Source organism: Eubalaena glacialis, chromosome 13 (assembly GCF_028564815.1).
Source record: "Eubalaena glacialis isolate mEubGla1 chromosome 13, mEubGla1.1.hap2.+ XY, whole genome shotgun sequence".
Lineage (NCBI taxonomy): Eukaryota > Metazoa > Chordata > Mammalia > Artiodactyla > Balaenidae > Eubalaena > Eubalaena glacialis.
The window spans coordinates 43,545,743-43,565,510 of record NC_083728.1 but is presented as its reverse complement, the minus strand read 5'-3'; the positions used below and the strand labels follow the sequence as shown (position 1 = coordinate 43,565,510).

The following is a 19,768-nucleotide window of genomic DNA, read 5'->3' as shown; positions in this document are numbered from 1 at the left end:
CCTTGCCTCTTCTGGAACAATGATTGTGGATTGAAGCAATCAAGGTCAGAAAAGTGCACGCGGGCCCCAACTCAGGCTGGCAGGCAGGTCTGCAAACAACCAAATTATCCAGTTCAGAGCGAGAGCTGGCTGCTGAGAAAGGGTCATTTGGGAGGCCGCTGACTGCGACGTGGATCCAGGTGTCCTCTAGGGTAGGAGCCTGTAGATGGCTGCAGGAAGCAGAACTGGCCTTTACCCCAGGGTCGGGGCAGAACTCTAAGACAGCTCTCAAGGTTCCCACATAGCTCTGTGTGTAATCTCCTCTCATTGAGTGTGGGCATTTGTGAATAGGACAGGATGTCACTCTGTGATTAGCTTATGTTCAATAGAAGAGGGTAAAGGGATTCTGCAGGTGTAATTAAGGTCCCCAATCAGTTGATTTTAAGATCATCAAAAGGGAGATTTTCTGGGGTGGGCCTAAACTAATTAGGCAAAAGCCCTTAAACCAGGGAGCTGGCCCTCCCTGAAGAAATTCTCCTGCTGGCCTCAAAGAAGTAACCTGCAATGCTGTGAGAGGGCCTGCAAGGGGGCCGTGTGGCAAAAGGACCTGAGAATGGCTCCTGGCAACCAGTGAGCCAGGAATCGGCCCTACAATGCAAGAACTGAATCTGTCAACAACCCGAATGAGCTTGGAAGAGGACCTCAGGCTCCAGATGAGGATGCGGCCCAGCTGACCCCTGGACGGCAGCTGTGAGACCCTCAGCAGAGAGCCCGGCCACATGGTGCTCAGACCCTTGACCAATGGAATGTGTGAGATGTTTTAAGCCACTAAGTTTGAGGTAATATTGTTACACAGCAATAGATAAGGAATACACCTGGGCTCCAGAGAGGCCCCTGTGGGTTCCCGGTGCTGCCTCCCCCAAGTCAGAGGGCTTCTACCTCCTCTTGTCTCCCTCCGCTCCTCTACTTAGGGAAGGCTCACGGGTATCACAGTGTAGTGCGGAGGCTCCACTTAGCAAGCGTTATAACAAAGTCACAACAGTGTCCTTACTTGTGAGTGAGGGGGTTGAGTTGAAGGCTTCGCAACATTTCTTCCAGCTCAACATTCCATGATTCTACAATGTAACCCCACCCCTGGGGGCACAGGGGTGGCATGGCACATTGAGTGGTTCAAAAGGCCCCAGAGCTCGGATCTAAGATGGGATTCAAAACTAGGTGTGAATGACCCAAGGCGCCCTAACCTTCATTCTCCATTAAAGCACTTTGGATTGTACCATTTAAATGGTCTCTTTGGACCCATGGTGTGAAATTTACACTCACTGATCTATACCAGGGCATTTTCCATCAAAGACCCCTTGTTTTGGTTCTTTCAAGTCCAACTTTAATTTGTTTTTGTCCCGTGAGGGGTGGAGAGTTTCTGCCACTCACCAATACTGACTTCAGAGCAGCAGAGTTCATATTGGCACTGATGCTCTATCGATGATGTTTTTCAAAGTGATAGCAGGGTTCCCATGAAGTCCGATATAATGGCTCTAAAATGGAGCTGTGCAGCATCATTTTGCACCCCACATGCTCCCCTTTATATTTTTTTGCCATCTGGAGGCTGAAGTTCTGTGTTGACTGCTGCGGTATCCTCCCTGGGACTGCGGGAGCTGCCGACTCCTTCCCACTCCCCTGCTGGCAGGCTGGAATTAATTATTCCCTCTCTTGTTCCTCACCCCACGCCATTTTATTTTTAAAATACTAACAACGGTAAAGTGGGACTTACATTTTTGTCTGATGCTTAAAAACAAACCATTTGATCCTGTTTGCTTGGGGCTCATGGGTGAAATCATCCTTAAAATCACAAGATGCCACAAACAGATGATTCTCCGATTCCTTTAGTAGGAAACCAGAAGTAGCAGGACCTGCCAAAACCCCTGATACTGGTTGGAGGAGCACAGATCATGGGTGGGTGTGAGTTGAAGGTGTTTAAGGATCCGGAGATTCAAAGATGTAGTGAGCTTGGAGAAAGTGGTCACAGGGCCCAGGGTAAGGGGGGCCTGGAGGATGTGAGGGACAGTCCACTATCCTTAGAGAGGGTTTGCAACACTGAAGGGACAGGAGTTAACTCACTAGAGCCAACTTGAGAACTGGGCTGGGGTTACAGTGAATGGAGCTTAGACTTGGAAAATGGACCTGGATGAGAATCTTAGCTCTGTCATTTTCAAGCTGAGGGACTAAGGTAATTTTACTTACCGTAAATTACTCACTGAATCTCAGTTTTCTCAGCTGTAAAATGAAACAAATAATACCTTGTAGGTTGTCATGGGAATCAAATGAGATGATGTATGCAAAAACCTTAGCTTAATGCCTAGCAGACGGGTGCTGAATAAATGGTACCCAGTTGGAGCCCAGTGAATACATGTTGAATAAATGAAGGGCTGAAATATCAATGTGCCAAAGCTGGAGACAGCTGTTTTGATGCTTGGGGTGTCTGGAGATGACAAGTTGCAAAATCGTAGCAGCCATTCTTGATGCTCCACCTATATCACCTTGGTACTCACCTCTCCTGTATATTCTGAGAGCCTCTATGACAAGCATCTATGACTCGGTGCCTTAGGGATCTCTCCAGTCTCAGGAGTAGGCTTAGCCTCTTACAGGGCTGGGTGCAAGTTTACACTCCTGGGAAGAGGCCTTAGCCACTGAAGGATGGGAGTTGGTACATAAATACCTTAAATTCCTTGCCCTTCAGGTGGGGTAATTCAGGCATATTGTGCACTCCCTCTGAGAGAGGTCCTAGCAGGACTGAACCCCAGCAGGTGGTACCCTGCACTCTGATGCCCCCTGTATTTGCTTCTTTCCCACCCCATCTAGCTTCCCTCCTCACTGACCACTGCTTCCTAGGATCATCTCCCAAATAAAGTATGCGCACTACATCCTTCCCTCAGGGTCTGCTTCTGGGAGGACCCAACTTAAGAGGGCATTCCGATTAAATAATTTAGAAGCCTTTACATTTGTAGTTTCTTTTGTTTTTTTGCTTTGGGGGTTCAGTAACCTGAAGCCGGTAGAGGATTAAGCAAGTGGACGGCTCTTCTGCCCAGGGTGTGATCCTAGGAGTCTGCCATCTGATATCTGAAGTGATTTGAGAAAATGAACAGTCAGGTCTCAGAATGCTCTTTGAGAGTGCCTGACTAGATAGCTGGGTGAGCCGGGCGCTCTCTGCTAATCTACGGAAGAGCTAAGACGAAGGCTCTCGTGGGTCTGCTGCGAGGCCCCGATGCAGGTGCCTGGTTTGTTTCCGTGACGCAGCAGCGCAGCTGAAAAGGCTTCAGGGTTTTTTCCACTGTCTCATCCCTCGGGTTCCCATTTCCAAAGCACTCGTTGGATAAAGGGTTGGCTGAGGATTGTTTCTACCATTATGGGGAGATCTTGCAATTACAGGAGAAATCAGGGTTTTCTTAAACAGGAGGGCCTTCTGGAAGGACAGAGAAAAAACTTCAAATACAACTGCTTTCACCGAGACAAGCCCAAGTGAAATTTCAGATAAAGAAACATCATCACAAAACAGTAGGAAACTGATATTTTTTTCCAGTTTGAGCCCAGAAAGTCTTACTCATCGTCAAAGTTCAGAGCAGAAAATTTTCCCTTTGACTTTCTCCTGAATTTACCAGACATCTGGGTCTGTGATTGCTTAGCTGCCTTGGAGAGACGCAGCAAGGTGTTCCAGGTGCCCTCTTGACCCAAGGATATCCAAAACTTAAGCCCAAGGGCTCCAAATCTGGCTGAGGAAGGAATTGGAAGGCTGACAGTGGCAGGGTAATAATAACGCATGCCCAGGTTTCGTGCTTTGTGGAATTTAGTGGAAGTTATGCAGCCCCAGGATGGACAGGTAGAGCCTAGAGCCAGCCTATGGCAGATGGAGGGGCTTTCTGTGACTTACGCTCCCAAGATTGGGGGGCTGTGGTAGATATTTTTACAAAAATGGCTGTAATAATTCACCTCTCAGTATCCATAATCTTGGGTGGCCCCTCCCACACGGATTCTGTACTTGGCCATGTGACTTACTTTGGCCAATGGGACAATAGCAAATGTGGCCTCACTGGACTTGAGAAGTGCCTACACCTGGTGGCTTGTCCTCTTGTGCTGTTTTTGAATGGTATGTGGTCTAGTCACCCCTATTAACCCCAGCCGAGAGCCAACACCAACCGTCACTCATGGAAGTGAGGATGTCGTGGACCAACAAGACTCCAGCCAATCGACCAGCTGAATAAAGAACCGCCTAGGTCACCCACAGACCCATAAGCGGTAAGAAATATTTGTTTCAAGCCGCTAAGTTTTAGCGTAAATCGTTACCTAACAAAGACCAACTGCTTCAGGGTCTCCCAGCTGTCACTGGCGCCTGGATGACATGAAGACACACCCCTCCCTCCACTCCGTCGACTTCACCCCACCACGCCACCACCGAGGGGGCGGGAAGAGAGCTCAAACCCTGATGAGCCACCAGTAGAAATCTCAGGATGTTTTCATATCACTTTATAGCTGTTGCAAATATCTCAGAATATCATATTCTCAGCACCACTTTGAAATTATGGTAGTTATTGGACCAAATATTATTATTTAATGCTTAATTTTTAAAAGATTATATATTGTTATCCACAATTTAAATATTTTGATAACTATACTTTAATATAATTGGTTACCTATGAAATCCTTTGTTTTATTTTATACATTAAAAAATACCACTCTGGGGGCTTCCCTGGTGGTGCAGTGGTTGAGAATCCGCCTGCCAATGCAGGGGACACGGGTTCGAGCCCTGGTTTGGGAAGATCCCACATGCCGCGGAGCAACTGGGCCCATGAGCCACAACTACTGAGCCTGCGCGTCTGGAGCCTGTGCTCCGCAACAAGAGAGGCCGCGATAGTGAGAGGCCCGCGCACCGCGATGAAGAGTGGCCCCCGCTTGCCGCAACTAGAGAAAACCCTCACACAGAAACAAAGACCCAACACAAGCCAAAAATAAATAAATAAATAATTAAATTAAAAAAAAAAAATACCACTCTGCAAAGGGATCCAAAGGCTTCCTCAGACTGCCAAGAGGGTCAGTGGGAAGAACAAAAAAGCTAACTCTATTCAGATCAAAAAAAGAAAAAAACCCCGAAACTTGGTTGGTCTATTTAAGGCAACCAATCTTGTCTCCAAATACTGACTTAACTTAAGAAGACTAGGAAAAGTTGCGACAAAATAACCCAGGAAACTTCTAGCTGTATCTGATTCTGGCAAGATCACAGAACCACCAAGAATGCCACAACTTTGGTAAGCAGTGGAAACAAACTCAAATGCCTACAGGTGTTGGGAAGATAATACAGATGTATGGACTGAAGCAGGTATATGAAGACATGTAGTGTTAGGCTCTGTGGCAAATTGGAGAAGAAATACTCTGCCTTAAGGCATTCAGATTTAAGATGTTTGCAAACTCAGCATTGGCCAAATGAAACAAGTTTGTGGATAGTATTAAGCCTAGGGGTCATTAGCTTGTCATCCATGGATTAGGAGCAAAACTGAACATCTGTTCAATCTTCATCCTTTGAGCTGGCTCTGCCATCAACTTAAGTAGGTAGGTGATGTTTTCCAGGTCAATCAAATTTCTTAGGCCTCAGTTTGTATATCCACAAAATGGTTACTTTTTAAAAAATCATCTTCCTTTCCAGAGCTGTCATGAAGTTAAAAAATTAGATCATATTGGGGAAACAACTTGTAAAAAAAAACCAAAAAAAATCTTTAAACAAATACAAGTGTTTGGTAAGTGACCTGCTAAAAATTGTCTGTGTATATAGGACACATAATATGGCTTATTATGTCAACCTTGAACCTGGTTCTTCCCCCAACTGAATTGTGTGGCTCCAGCACATAAGACATACTGTTCCGTGATGCTCCACACCATTGGTGTGGAGCTTGGCATTCATTCAATTCATTGGTGTAAGCTTGGCACCTGGCCCAAGCTGGACCAATCAGAGCCTTTCCCTGAGATTTTTTAACATGGGGTGCAGAAAATGGCAGTCCCTTTTCTATAGTGGATGTGTAAGGAGTACAAATTAGGTGTCCATGTTTCTGATATATAGAGGGAGGAAATGACTTTTTAACAAGAGAAAATGAAGTCAGTGTATAGAAAGAAGCACAGGGAGGAGGCAGCACGAGAGCCTTGGTGGTGCTTGACTCAACTCAACTCAACTCAACCCTGAGTTGTTCCTGAGTTCCAGCAACCTCTCTGCCCTTCCCATGGTTTGACTATTCAACATTTACTCAGATTCTTTGAGCAATCAATCATCTCCATTTTTGCCTAAATCACTTATATTTGGGTTTTTCTGTTGTGTGCAAAACCCAAATAGACATAAACAATATAGCCAATCATTTCAGGATGCTCTACCTGGCAGCTCAGAATCATGGGAATGTTCCTAAAATGCTTTTATAAATGTTGGGTTACCATTTGAGGCTGGAGACCTCTGAGGGGAACAGCAGACTGAGAGATTTCCTGAGCAGGGTGTGGGTCTGTGCTGGAAAGAAAATGTGGAAGAGATGAGGCAGAAGTGGCAAGAAAGCACAACACAGTAAAAGAGCACTGAACTGTGAGTCAGGAGCCCTGGCTATAATGCTCACACTGTGACTTTGGTAAGGAATTTATCTCTGGGCTTAGTCATTTGTCATTTTCTAAAAAGTGCTAATTTGTATGTTCTGCCCTAGCAACCCAAATCTATAATTCTATGTAAGATGAGGGCAAAAAAGAAGGGTGATGTGAGCCATCAGGATCTTTTCCCCCAGGATGATTGGTGCTCTGAGCCAGAGCAGAAAACAAAAAATTGCAGGATGAGTGGGAAAGGGTCAGGCCCCTTCTTACACCTGTGGCAGTTTATTGAGGAGCCCAAAGCAAAAGCAATGGGATCTGCTTTGTCCTTTGCACAGTGGGTACCATTTCCTCTCTGGTGTCCGTCAGAGGCTGCAGGCTCGGACTGCAGAAAGAAGGGACTATCCTGTCATTTGGTGAGATTTTATACTTTGTTAAGTTTTGGGAGCAAGATTCTGGGAGCCAGAGATTGAGTCATTGATGCAGGGGAAAAAAGATAACAAAGGAGCCCTATGTTCCCCACACACAACCCCCGTCTTCATTCTGTGGACACTAGTCTTCCTCATCCTTCAAACTCATTCTGATGGACAATAGCATCCTTATAACTAGGTCAGAAGAGTGAGTGGAGACTTCTATCCAGTGTCCCAGGACAGCACTTCTCTCTCCAAGTACCTAGTCACAGCCTTTGTAAGGCAGAGAAGAGGGGAAACACCTCATCCTCATCAGACCCAGCTCAAGATCAATGTGAACATTTGAAGGAGCTACCAAAGATCTCTAGGATATTGGTTCTCAAACTTGAGCATGCATCAGAATCACCTGGAGGTGATGAAAACAGAAAACTCTTCCCCCATCCCTAGAGTTTCAGACAGTAGGACGGCGTGGGGCCTGAGAATTGCATTTCGAACAAACTCTTGGGTGATGCTCATGTTGCTGGTCCAAAGATCACAGTTTGCGAACCAATGTCCTAGAGTAAGGAGCCACTGATTCTGAAGGGTCAGTAATATTGCACTTGGGATCTTAAATTCAAACTCAAGTTCCTTCTTTTATTAGCTGTGTGGAAGGAGGATCCATTCTCTGCCTCTCAGACTCATTAATTCCTCCCTTGTCCCTTAAAATAGGAACCTTCACTCTTTGGGAAGATTAGTATTAGGAAGATAGTTTCCACCATCCCTTCCACCCCTTCCTTTATTTGCCCTTCCAACCCCCAACTTAAGTGCTCTGTGAGATGGGAAATGGGCAGTGAGCAAGCATACCTCAGTCCTCCACTTGGCTTTTTCTTTTTCTTACTCATAGCAAGGTTGCATTTTCTGCTCCTCCAAGCTGCAAATCTTCTGAGGCATGTTCTGCACCTTGGGAGGGGTGAGTGGGGGAGTAGGGGCAGGACCTAAGGTATTCTAGCTGTGCCTGACTACACTTATCTCTGTAGCCCTTCCTCCTTTGGTGGGTCTCCATGTCTAGACTTGGAGAAGGACTAGGAGTAGAACTAGTCTGATTCTGGCTGCTGGTTCTAACCATTTTCTCCCAATCAAGCTTTGACAAAAATCCTGATATTTTCACCACTAACGTATATACCAGTTGGTTCATGAAGGGGGAGAGAGGCAGCAATTAGCACCTTGGCAGGACCTTGACCAAACAGTATCCTCTCTGAGTCAAGTGTGGAAAATTATGTTCACCATTTAGGAGGTTGTGTAGAAATTAAATATAATACTACTAGCTACAGTGGACAGTAATATAACAAGTAGAACACAGTAGGTGCTCAAAAGACAGTGTGGATTTCAAAAATCTTTCCCAGCAAGCCCTCTTGTCCTGTAAGCCTAGATTTGCAGGAATTCTCCCAAAATTTGAGGCCATTGCTGCATAGAGAATTGCTTTGGGAGCATTTTCCAACTTTGGAGGGGAATCATTCTGTGAATGCAGCCTAGGATCATACATTTTGCAGTTCACATAACTTGCTCTGTTATATATATTTTATATTTATTGGTTTATATGAATATAGCTAAAGGTTTTGACAATGAGGTGATGCATGTAGGAATCTTGTACCTAAAGCTGGCTGCAAGCAAGAGTCTGTGTTTGCACCTCTCTGCCTATATATTGTGTGCACATACAAAAACACACATGCAATATTTAATAAGCAACCCAACACTCCCCGACAAAAAACATTACACTCAATACAAAATGAAGCCAACAGATGCAGCTTCAGTAACGGTTCACTAAATAGCTCACAGCAAAATTATTTTTCTTAAGCTAAAGAAAGGCAAGTAATTTTGCATATCATTTCTTTTTAACTCCTCAAGGGCCTTAACACCCAATGCATTAAACAAGAGGGGACCAGTGTTTCATTAAAGCATAACCTGAGCTTCTTCATCTCCAAAAGTTATCCTGAAAGTCACAAAGCCGAAGCAGAGATGCAATTCAAAGGCATTTAAAAAACCCTCCCACAAATAGAAAAATCAAAGACTGTTGACACATTTTCCCATTTTATCATGCATGCTGCTCAAGCTAAAAAATAGTGTGATGGCAGGACCTGTTACTTCTTTAAGCAAAATCCACATTATAAAGAGGAAAAGAAGCATATGGCCTGCAATAAGAACACTGGAAATCTGGCACAGCAAACAGTGGACAATGGAACATGATAACAACAGTTCATTCTTCTCTCCCAAGTGGAGGTAACAATACTTCACAAGCATTAGCTCAGAGTCACATAACAACCACAGGATGTATGCATGGCAGCTATTGCTTTCTTTGTACAGATATGAAAACTGAAGCTCAGTTCAAGTTAGGTAAGTTGGTCAGGGTGATACAACTGAAGTGGCAGAGATGGGCCAAGTATACAGCCCTCTGACTCTTAATCCAGTGCTCCATGAGTTTGTCTGGATATTTAGTTTCTCCAGGTAGCTCATACCACCACATCTCACCTGACTTTTTAGACCACAGGACTGAGTTCTTTGGATTTTGCTGACTCATGTTCTACATATCAGGAGCATACTTTCTATTAGAAGATCTCAATGGATTGTGTGCGACTCATGGGAAAATTCATGAGGTTGTGGGGAAAAACATGGGCTTTGTAGACAGAGAGACAAGAATTCCAAATGCTTTTAAGGTTGCCATGGAAATTAAATGAGCTAATGTATGCCAAGGGTCTAGCTCAGCATACTATGGGCATTCAATAAATTAGTTACTTTTTTCTTATGGTCAACAAGTCGTACCTTCATTCTCAGCTGGAGAAAGTAGGGCACAGTGGTTTTAGAGTTGTTTCATAAGAAGGACTGGGGGGAAAAGTGCAACATTCAATGCTCCATTGGTAATGGCTTTTTCTCAGTGATAAATGGGACTGATTTACCACATCATGCCTCAGTTTATTTTTCTCTCCTAGGCAAGAGGACACTGGATGTTTGAAAGGATAGGTTAGAAATTGATGTGTTTGGAGGACATTTTCTAGGAAGCCAAATCAACATGGAGAGCTTGTATACACCATGCCACCAATTCTAACAGAGAAGCAGCAAATATGTGGCCCCAAAGACAAGAGATGGCTGAAGCCACCAATCTACTTCCCTGATGACTATATGTCTCAGTGAACATGTGAAGAGGGGCATCAAAAATATTCTTTCCATATTAATGAAAAGTAAAGAATTTTAACTGCATTATTTTATATATGTTAAACAGCTTTGTTTTATATGTGAAATTGACCTAAATAGGTCATAGGCAATGGTTCTTCATTTCTTTATATAAACCTGCTTTTAGCAATGCTTTTCATGAGACTCTTCAGATTCTTCATTAGCATTTTAGCCCCTGATGCATAGGCGATAAAACAGCAGGTCAGAAAAACAAATTATTTGCTAAAGTTTGGCAGCTAGTTGGGATGAACAAAAGTGCTTCCTTGGGACATAATTTTATTCCAACATTCAGGGTGAATCTGTATTCCCAAGTTCTGATCATAACCTCTGACCAGTTAAAGAAGGAATTACTTACAGTGGTAGAATTCTTTTCTCTGCAAAGGGGTAGCTGGTATTCCCACTCACTCATTCTTTTCCTGAATAGCTGGTGTGTGATAGGAACTGTTATAGGTACTGAGGATTCAAAGATGGTTAAGATATTGCCCTTGCTCTCAAAGACTTTTATATTCTGTTAAGGAAGAGAAATGCATAAGTACATAATTACAAAGCAATGTGATAAATGGGAGCATTGCTCATTGGTAAGAAGAGGTAAATTTTGAAAAGCAAGAGTTGGGAGACTAATACATTCTTCTATTTGATCCTGAATCTGTAAACTTGTTTAATGATAGGGAGTTTTCAGAGGAGGAACGTGGATTGGCCCGGGAGGTACTGTCATCCAAAAGATGCTGCCGTTTCTCTGTCATTCTATTCTTGCATTGCTTCACGAATTTTATAGTTGGGACTAGGTTTTCTAGCCTAGGAGATACCATGTTTCTTGAAGCCTGACCTGTTCTCCCCATGAGTGGTGGGGAATGGTCTGTATAGGGAGAGACCGGGATACTGGAATATAACATGTACTGAAAGGAAATTTTAGTAATACTGCCACATAAATAGAGGCAAATTTATACAAGGGCATATCTTAGATATTTACTAAGTTCCTTGATGGCTGAGGCTGGTTCTTAATTTACATTCTGTTTATGACAGCAACCTTTCCATGGACACTGATCACTCAGTAGAAACCTTTAGTCAATTGCATATTTTGGATAGACAGCCAAGTTCTTTTCTAAGTTGGGTTAATGTCTTAGAGTCTAAAAGGGATTCTATGTGAAACATGTCTTCTAAAATAATACCTCAAGAAGGGATGCCCATCAAAATACACTGAGGGCAGAATCATTCATGTTTTATTCACTGCTCTATCTTCAGTAACCAGTACTATGTTTTCCTGGTACATGACAGATGCTCAATAAATATTTGTTGAATTAATTAATTAGTGAAGAGTGCCATAATGACAGCTGATTTATGTTTGAGGAATACAGGAATAGTCATCTTGAAACTGGAAAAGTAGATATATTCAGCAATTTCTCAGGCATAAATTAGGAACACTATCTTGATTTCTAGTGTTATAATGAAGTTATAATGGACTTTCTTATTAAAATAAAAAAAATTCACTCAACAGGACTACTGCATATTGAAATCATTTGCCAGTGTTCTTTCTAGCAGACTTACTGGCATTTATTTCCTTCTACTTTCTGTTTATCAACGGAAAAGCTGCAGTGTGATTTACCTGTAACTAGCTGTCAGACCAACCTCAGACTAACTTCAGGGAAATTTAAGAAATATACTGTTTTGCAATTTGTCAGTCACTATTCTATGAAATTGTACAAAACATGAATAAAGGTGATCAGCAATTTGGTCTGAGATTCTCCATGGAAGGGAATTCTGTTCAACTTGTAGGACTCTCTGAGCTGAATTGAGAGATTTCTCTAGAATAGGAATGAGGCAGGAGTACAGGGCGACTCTGGCCTCGGGGGGCACCTAAGAGGCTTTCACTTTCTTACATGTTGTCATCAGTAAAGGACAGAAACCACTCATTCAAGCCTGCAGGCATGAAAAGTCATCTCCTAAGTTCAAAATCTATAACTAGGGTCATTTGGATATAGGAAGTGATGGGGAAGCCGGGACCAGATGGTCATTTTGTCAGACCTACCATTCTAGCAGGAAAATAACATTGCTCTTCAAGTATAAAATGGGCCATCTTCAAGTATAAAATGAGGTGAGTCAGCAGAAAGTGCAAACAGTCTCAATTTAAGACATGAGAATTAGCCATCTTTGGGTAATAGGAACCAAATCAAATCAACAACAAAAACCCCAAAATAGAATAAAAGATAGTAAGTTCTTTTAATTTTCCCTTCACAGGGATCATAATTCATCTTCTTTTACAAGCTAAGAGGATCAAATTTATTTTTCCATGACCACAGAAAGCAGTTCATAAACCTAGCACAGCTGTCATTCAGTACCAATCTGGTGTGAACATTGTTAATTCACTTTGAGTTTCTCCAGAATGGTTGTTAAGCATTTAAAAGGAAGCACTAACCCTTAAACAGGATTTTCCCCATCTCTTTTTGGGAATACAGATTTGTTCTTCTCATCAGTTAATCACTACTGAAGCTAACCTCTGTGAGTTAACAGTAAGAAAATCAGTTAGCAACTCCTCTTGTCAATGCTTTACTGTGATGGAAAGATGCTGAAATCTGCAGTAAGAATGAGTTTATAGCAACAAGGAGAACATGGCTTTTCTGGAACTTGTGAATTTAATTAATAAATATTGTACCGCCAACTGCTAGCCTCTGAACTTTATATCTCATAGGCTTTAAAGCTTCCTCCTCTCCTAGTCCCTTGTCCTTGAAGCTTTTTTGTTATGTTATTTTACCACCACCTCTCCATCCTCCAAATTTTATTGGTTTTTGAGCTGGCTACTTAAATCATATAACTCAGGCCTTATGGAAATGTTGCTATTTAAGTACTTAAGAGCTCACAGACTCTTTAAAAGCTTCTGTTTCCCCTTTTCTAAGAGGCGGAGGAAAAAAGAGGAATGAGGAAATAGCAGCTAATAAATTGCTTTAAGTCAGACATAAAGACATGATCAAAAGGGGGTCTAGAAAGAAATTTTTTAAAACAGTTAATTAGGTTGAAAAAAGAATTATAAAAAGTTTAGGCAGGTTGTAGAAAATAGTCTGTGCCAGACAGCAATAAATCCGATTGAGAAGGAGGGGAGATCCCCATAGCAGTGATGACGCAGATCAGGGCTTTGAGGAAAAAGTCAGGATTTCTTAAGTCTGACCAGAAAGACTTCAGAAAGATGATGTCAAAGAAATTACTGAGGGAAAAAAAGAGAGAGATTGCAGGGCGTGCTGTGGATATAACTAATCTTACAATGAGGGAGGGAGTCAGGTCAGTTACTGAAGCAGTATTAAGGCAGTGCCATCTGAGACTACCAGGTCACTGGCCTCAGACTTACTACCTAGAGTTTTCACCACCGATATCATTGACTTCTGAATGGCAAGGATATTGGAAAACCTTAGTTCAATTCTGCTGTCATTCTACAGATGAAGAAACTGAGTTCAATAGTGGTTGAATGACTTATTTAAAGAAAATGACAAGCAATTGCTTCAGGGCTAGATCCAGGTCTCCTGGCTCCTGATCTGCATCCTTGCCATCATGCTCAGCTGTCCAACTGAAAGGGAAAAGATATTGCAAAAAAAAAAAGAAAAAAAATCATATACATTCTCTGTGCCTTATTTAGCCAGTATGAAAAATGTGGATGATGCAAGAGGTAGCAGAGTATATAATTAAGAGCTTAGACCCTGGAGTAAGAGTGATTGCATTTAAATCCTGGCTCTGTTCTGTGATGTAAGGCAAGTTATTTAGGCTTTCTTTGCCTCAGTTTCCTCATCTGTAAAATGGAAATAATAATAGTACCCTGATTATAGGATTGTTATGAGGATTCAGTGAGCTAGTACAGGTAAAAGCTTTTAGAATTAGTGGTTCACTCTTCTCTCCCACAGACCTATTAATTAATTTAAAAAAAAATCATATACATTCTCTGTGACTTATTTAGCCAGTATGAAAAATGTGGATGATGCAAGAGGTAGCAGAGTATATAATTAAGAGCTTAGACCCTTAATCACTGCTTTGGGTATCTCTGTTCTAAATCAGATTTATGGCTTACTAAATGTTACCTAAATATCATATATGAAATGTTATCTAATATCATATATGACTATGGTTTGTACCATTCACTTGGAAATCAGAAACTGCTTGGACTTTTATATTGGGTGAAGTGCTTTGAGATCCTTGTGAAGAAAATTATGTAGAAACAAGTAGCTATTATCATTACAGCAATGACAGTAATTCTGAAGAGTTCATAGTGCAGACAGCATTCTCTGGAAATTTCTCTGAAGCCTCTTTCCTCTTGTAAGAATAATTTTTTAAAACCTCTTTCTCCACTCATCATGTCCTGCTTCCTCAATGCTCTGTCATATATCCTCCTTCCTACTTAATAACTTGGAAGGCCTTCTGCACTCGGTTTAATAACCACCAGTCTGACCTCCTAAAGCATCAAACGTCACTACCTCCAATTTTGCCCCAGGGAGTCAGCTTAGAAATCAACAAGTTATCCTAAGGATGTCTCTTCTGCCAGTGTTTTGGTGAAGAACAGATGAGAATAGTCCCTTGACACTTCAGAGTGAGAATTGAAATGGCAACAAGCTCTATGTCTGCAACTGCCATTTATTCCTCCACATGAAGCCATTGACTCTTTCAGTTCAGCAGTTCTGTCAGAATTTGGAATTGTGAAGCTCTGTTGTGAGAGTAGTAACCATAAGATTAAAAATGAAATGGGTATAGTTCAGACCTCAAGCAAGCCCTGGAGTGAGGGTAATCAGCAAAAGTCAGCTAGGATGCTAGGATGGTAGGGAAAGAAATATGATATACTACCCACCTCACCTCAGTTTTTCAAAATTTTACCATAGTATCTTTTTCTTTCTTCCTTTCTTTCTTTTTTCCTTTCTTCCTTCCTTCTTTCCTTTCTTTCCTCCCTCCTTCCTTCCTTCCTTTTTTTTTTGTCCAGTTTTAGCCACTTGGAGCTGGTCCTATGTGTCATGCTGCCTGAAACATGAACAGAAAACCTGGCATCTTTTTTCATCTATCCAGTCGGTGTATTTGACAATGCAGAATACTCAGAGGGTCCAAGAGAGTGTTCTGCGTGTTTATTATTCAAGTGTACCTGCTGGACACCTCTCATCCCCAGATGCCTGACCCGATTTTCAATCTTCTTGGTAGGCACTCATCTTGAATAATTTGTTCTAGTCAATAATGAAAATTTGAAACTTACAATTAACTTCTGGGTAGGACTTAGAAGCCCATGTATATACTGAAGGGTGGACTTAATAGATGACTAAATGAGGACTGGTTATTATTTTTTAAATTAATCATCCTTTATGATAACAGTTTGCTCCCCTCTATTTCTGGAAGAATGTAAATTTAATTCCACTCAGTCAATAGCAATTCCAAGATGCTAAAAAAGACATGGTTAGTTTGTTATATCAGCTTCTGCTCAGAAATCAACTTTAGAGGATAAAGCACTAAGTCCTCAGTGTGGCATTCAAGGCCTTTCATAGACGGCTCCAACTCACAGTTCCAGCATATTCCCCTTTATAAGCGTCCCACTTCACCCAAATGGATGGGCATTTTTAGGGTTTGCTGACCATAACTTGGGCTTGCCTAACTTGTAGTTCTGCCTATGCTATAACTTTTACTTAGCAGAGTCCCCTCACTTCTCTCCAACCTCCAAAACCAGCTCAGGTCCTGCTTCCTGTCTCGGATCAATCTAGTCCACTGAAATATTGTCCTTCTCAGAATTTGCATTCCTTATTTTTGGTCGCATTGACTTGGCAAATAATTATACACTCCCTCATGATTTTTCTTCTACTGTTTTATTGCATTTTCCTTCTGGTATTATTAATTTTTATTGTTTGTTGTTTTCATTAAGAGTACTAGATGTTAAACTTATTGAGGTCAAAGACTATATAAGCATGAGATTTTACATCCTCAGTGGGGTTCATTTATGTATCTGGTGCTCACTGATTGATCAATATCTTCCAATCAGGTTGGTCCCTGCTGACAAGGGATGACACTGCAGAAATATATTTAGCACTGAGGTTGAAAACACCAATTTCCTTACCTTTATAGAATTGTAAAGCAGTTCCATGATGTGAGAAAAATAGTTTATTCATAGTACATCATATAAAAAGCAGATTTATCTATTTTTATCTTTCATGTCTCCTTTGTCAACCTCTTTCTCAAATTATCTCTCATTTCTCCTAATCGTCAAAACCTACACGCTCTGCTGAAGGCTGGCTGCTATGAGAAGAGGTGCTACTGGCAGACACATCAATCTTCTGGTTGATAACCATCACTCTGTGGTCAACACTTAGAGTTTAGAAATGTCTTTATATAAGCTAATTCAGAGGCAGTTTGTATTGTGTTTGTGCATGTGTGGTCGTGCATGTTTAACGAAGTAAAAATAAAATTGTGAATTCTTGGTAGATTTTACCATGGAGAGGTTAATAAGATTACAAATTGTTTCATATTCTGAATGCCAAGGTGGTAAAGCAGAAAATGCCAATGAGCAAACAAGCAGGTACCATTGGAGGGTCTGTGTGTTTCCTGGCACATCTCTATGTCCATCTGCGCCTGCCTCTGCTCACCATATTGCCCTGGATTGTTCAAATTTAAAACTTAAAATAGGAAATCTCTTGAGTTTTTTCCTGAAGCTTATCAATAATGTAAATGTTAAATTCATGTTTCACTTACGTTTTTTTTTTAAACTTTTCAGTAAGTTATTAGCTCCATAATTGTGCACATCACCACTTCCTCCCAGATTTTGTACCCTTTGCCAGCTTCACTGCAGTCCTCTACCTCTGCCCCCACTACTCCAGTCTTCCACTAGCAAACAAACCCAGCAGTAATTACTAATATCCAAGCACATAATTCCGGCAGTGTTAGGCTTTTTCATTTGTCGCAACTACACAGAGAGCTGTCTGGACGTGCAGGATGAAGTCAAAGCATTTTTCAAGACTCCTACCCATCTTGTCTCCCCTCCTCCTATCACTGAAACACAGTTATTTATTTCATCTGCAGATTGCAGAGTTGTAAAATTCTTCCATGCAGTTACATACTCTTGAATAATAATTTTACATCCATATCCAGCAACAGATCAGTATATACTTATATGGAACCACATGGTTATCTGTTAAAAAACACTAGGAAATAAATAGCTGGGAAGGAAAGTACCTTCTCTATGTGGACACGGCATTGGAGCACCTCTAATATATAAATGATTGGAGTTAATGACTAACTAAACCCAATCCAAGATCTTATTTTAAGGCTTTTCAGGGAATCATGATAGCATTTCTTTAATGCGTTGTATAAACATTCTTACATATGATGCTATTACTCTTATTTAACAACTACTCAAATAGCACAATTTTGTTCCTGGTCATTTTATGTTGATTTTATCTATATCAAACAGCTGGAAATATCCCTGTGATAATCTTTGTTCACTCACAGGCTCCAAACGTCAGAGTAGAAAATGGTTAAAGTACTTATTACTGCCTCAGCAAAATCCCGCAATGCTGTAATGGAAATTGCAGTAGATCTTTAGGTCAGAGTCCAGTTTCAGTCTAACACCATGGGTCCTTTCATCTGCATCACGCTGAAGGACACAGTTAGATTCCCCTGAGGAAAGCCAGTCTTAATGTTGTCAAAATCAGAAACTATCCTGAGATAACCAATGTCCATAGGAAATACTTCCCCTCACTCTGCAACTATGGCCAAAGAGGTTAAATCTATACCCTATAAGACCTGTAATATTTCTTAGAGATGTATTTTTATGGGCGTGTGCTTGTGTCAATGCCTAATTACAAGGATGGGGGAGAGGAAGAAGGATTCATTATTAAAGTTGATTCTGCTTAGTTCAACTACCCCTACATTTTTTATCAAATAGAAACATGTAGAAAGATATGTCGCTCCTATAAACAGATTGTGTTGGCATCTTCATATATACCTCATTCATGACCACCCAGGATCTGTAGACAGATCTATTCTGTGTTAAAAAAAAAAACAGAAATAAACAAAACCCTTGATTTCTGACTGGAGGATAAATGCAGAGTTTTAAAAATGTGTTTGTTTTTTACCTAAAAAGGGGGGGGGAGGGGAGAGGGCAACACAGAAAATTTCCACAAGTAGACTTTTTTCTTTTTTTTTTTTTTAGTCTATGCAGGAGCTAAGGATGGGAGCTGGTAATTGTTTCCAAAGGAGTCCTGTAGGCAGGATTTTTTTTTTCTTTGTTTTTTTCTTTTAACCTACTACACCTGCTCTATTAGGGGTCTCCGTGAGACCTAAGTCTCAGAGAAGCAATTTGGCCTGCAGCCCTGGAACATCTAGCCCCGGCCAGGCATCTCTGCCGCAGGTAGGTGCGCCGGGGCGGCCGGACCGCTATCCGCGGTGCTGGAAGGTCGCGGGCTCCAGTGCAGTCCCTTGGTATTGCTGTCCAGGGTGCTGACCGCTGGCCGCCGCAGTCCGGAGGCGAGCCCGAGCCCCCGCCCCCTCCAGCCTTCCGCAGAGCCCTCCCACCCAGCACTACCCGCCCGCCTCCCGCCAGCCTGCAGTTGACGTGGAGCAGGCGGCATAAATCAAGTCCGTGGGGCACGGAGGCTGCTGTGGCGGCTGCAGCTCAGCTTGCCCGGGGCGGGAACTCCCCCTTCTTTCGCCTCCCCAGCGCCCACACCCTGCCTTCTCCCTAATTCTTCCCTAGATAATAGCGCCCTAACGACAAGTCATAATAATCGGGTCAGAACCACAGGGTTTGTTTGTCTTGATCTACAGAAACAAAACAAAACAAAACAAAAAAAAACAAAACCCAAAACCCAGCAGCCGAAACATCTCTTAAAACTGCATCGCAAAATGGAAGAGACAGAAGGTCCCACTACTGTTTCAAGAGAGTAAGTTATTATTCCGTACGTATTCTTGCGCTTCCTCCCCATCGCTCCACCTGCACTGTTCCCATTCATCCCTTCCCCAAGCAGCTCACCTCGAAAATACTTTATAAAGCCCCAGGCGGGAGTCTAGCCAGACGCGCACACACGGAATACCGCACCCTAGGTGCACAAATTCTTGTATTTGCCCAAGCTCACTTGGTCTGCCCAGCTGTGGTCCCCTCTGGGTATGTAGCCATCTAGAGCCAGAACCACGACCTGGGGAGGGGGGCTCCTTACCTTGCCTTCTCCAGAGGGTGGTGTTCGCCCGGTCCCTGCAGGTTCCAAGTGTGGAGGAGCCGCCGAACAGGGAGGGAAGGAAAGACAGCGCCTGACCTCCTCGAGGTTTCGTCTTCAATGCAACGTGAGCTCTGCCCTCATCAAAGATGGCCGTCCCTTTTGACGTCAGCAGCTTTTAATAGCCATCTCCCGGAGAGGCGGGGAGGAAGTGTGTTGAGGGGAGGGCGGAGGGAGGATGGGGGCGGGCGGTGGGAGGGGAGGAGCCGCGAGGTGCCGAGCGCTTGACTCAGCTCCCAGTTCGCTTTACTGCAAACCTTTGTATTTTAGTCTTTTATAAACACCAGAACGGGACGATTCTTATGACTCCATTTTAATACCCGGTCACGGGCAAACTCATTTATCTCGCGACTGGTCGTCTGA

The 19,768-nt window shown here is 42.5% G+C and overlaps 1 protein-coding gene across 1 annotated transcript in view; it reads right to left on the bottom strand.

The window, feature by feature from the left end:
- Positions 1-19,450, bottom strand: part of SNAP25 (synaptosome associated protein 25) — an 81,823-nt gene extending 62,373 nt beyond the window's left edge. Inside the window, exon 1 of the mRNA XM_061208742.1 lies at positions 19,349-19,450. The gene's annotated coding sequence lies outside the window, so the exon portion shown is untranslated. The remainder of the gene's footprint in view (positions 1-19,348) is intronic.
- Between the last annotated feature and the right edge of the window lie 318 nt (positions 19,451-19,768).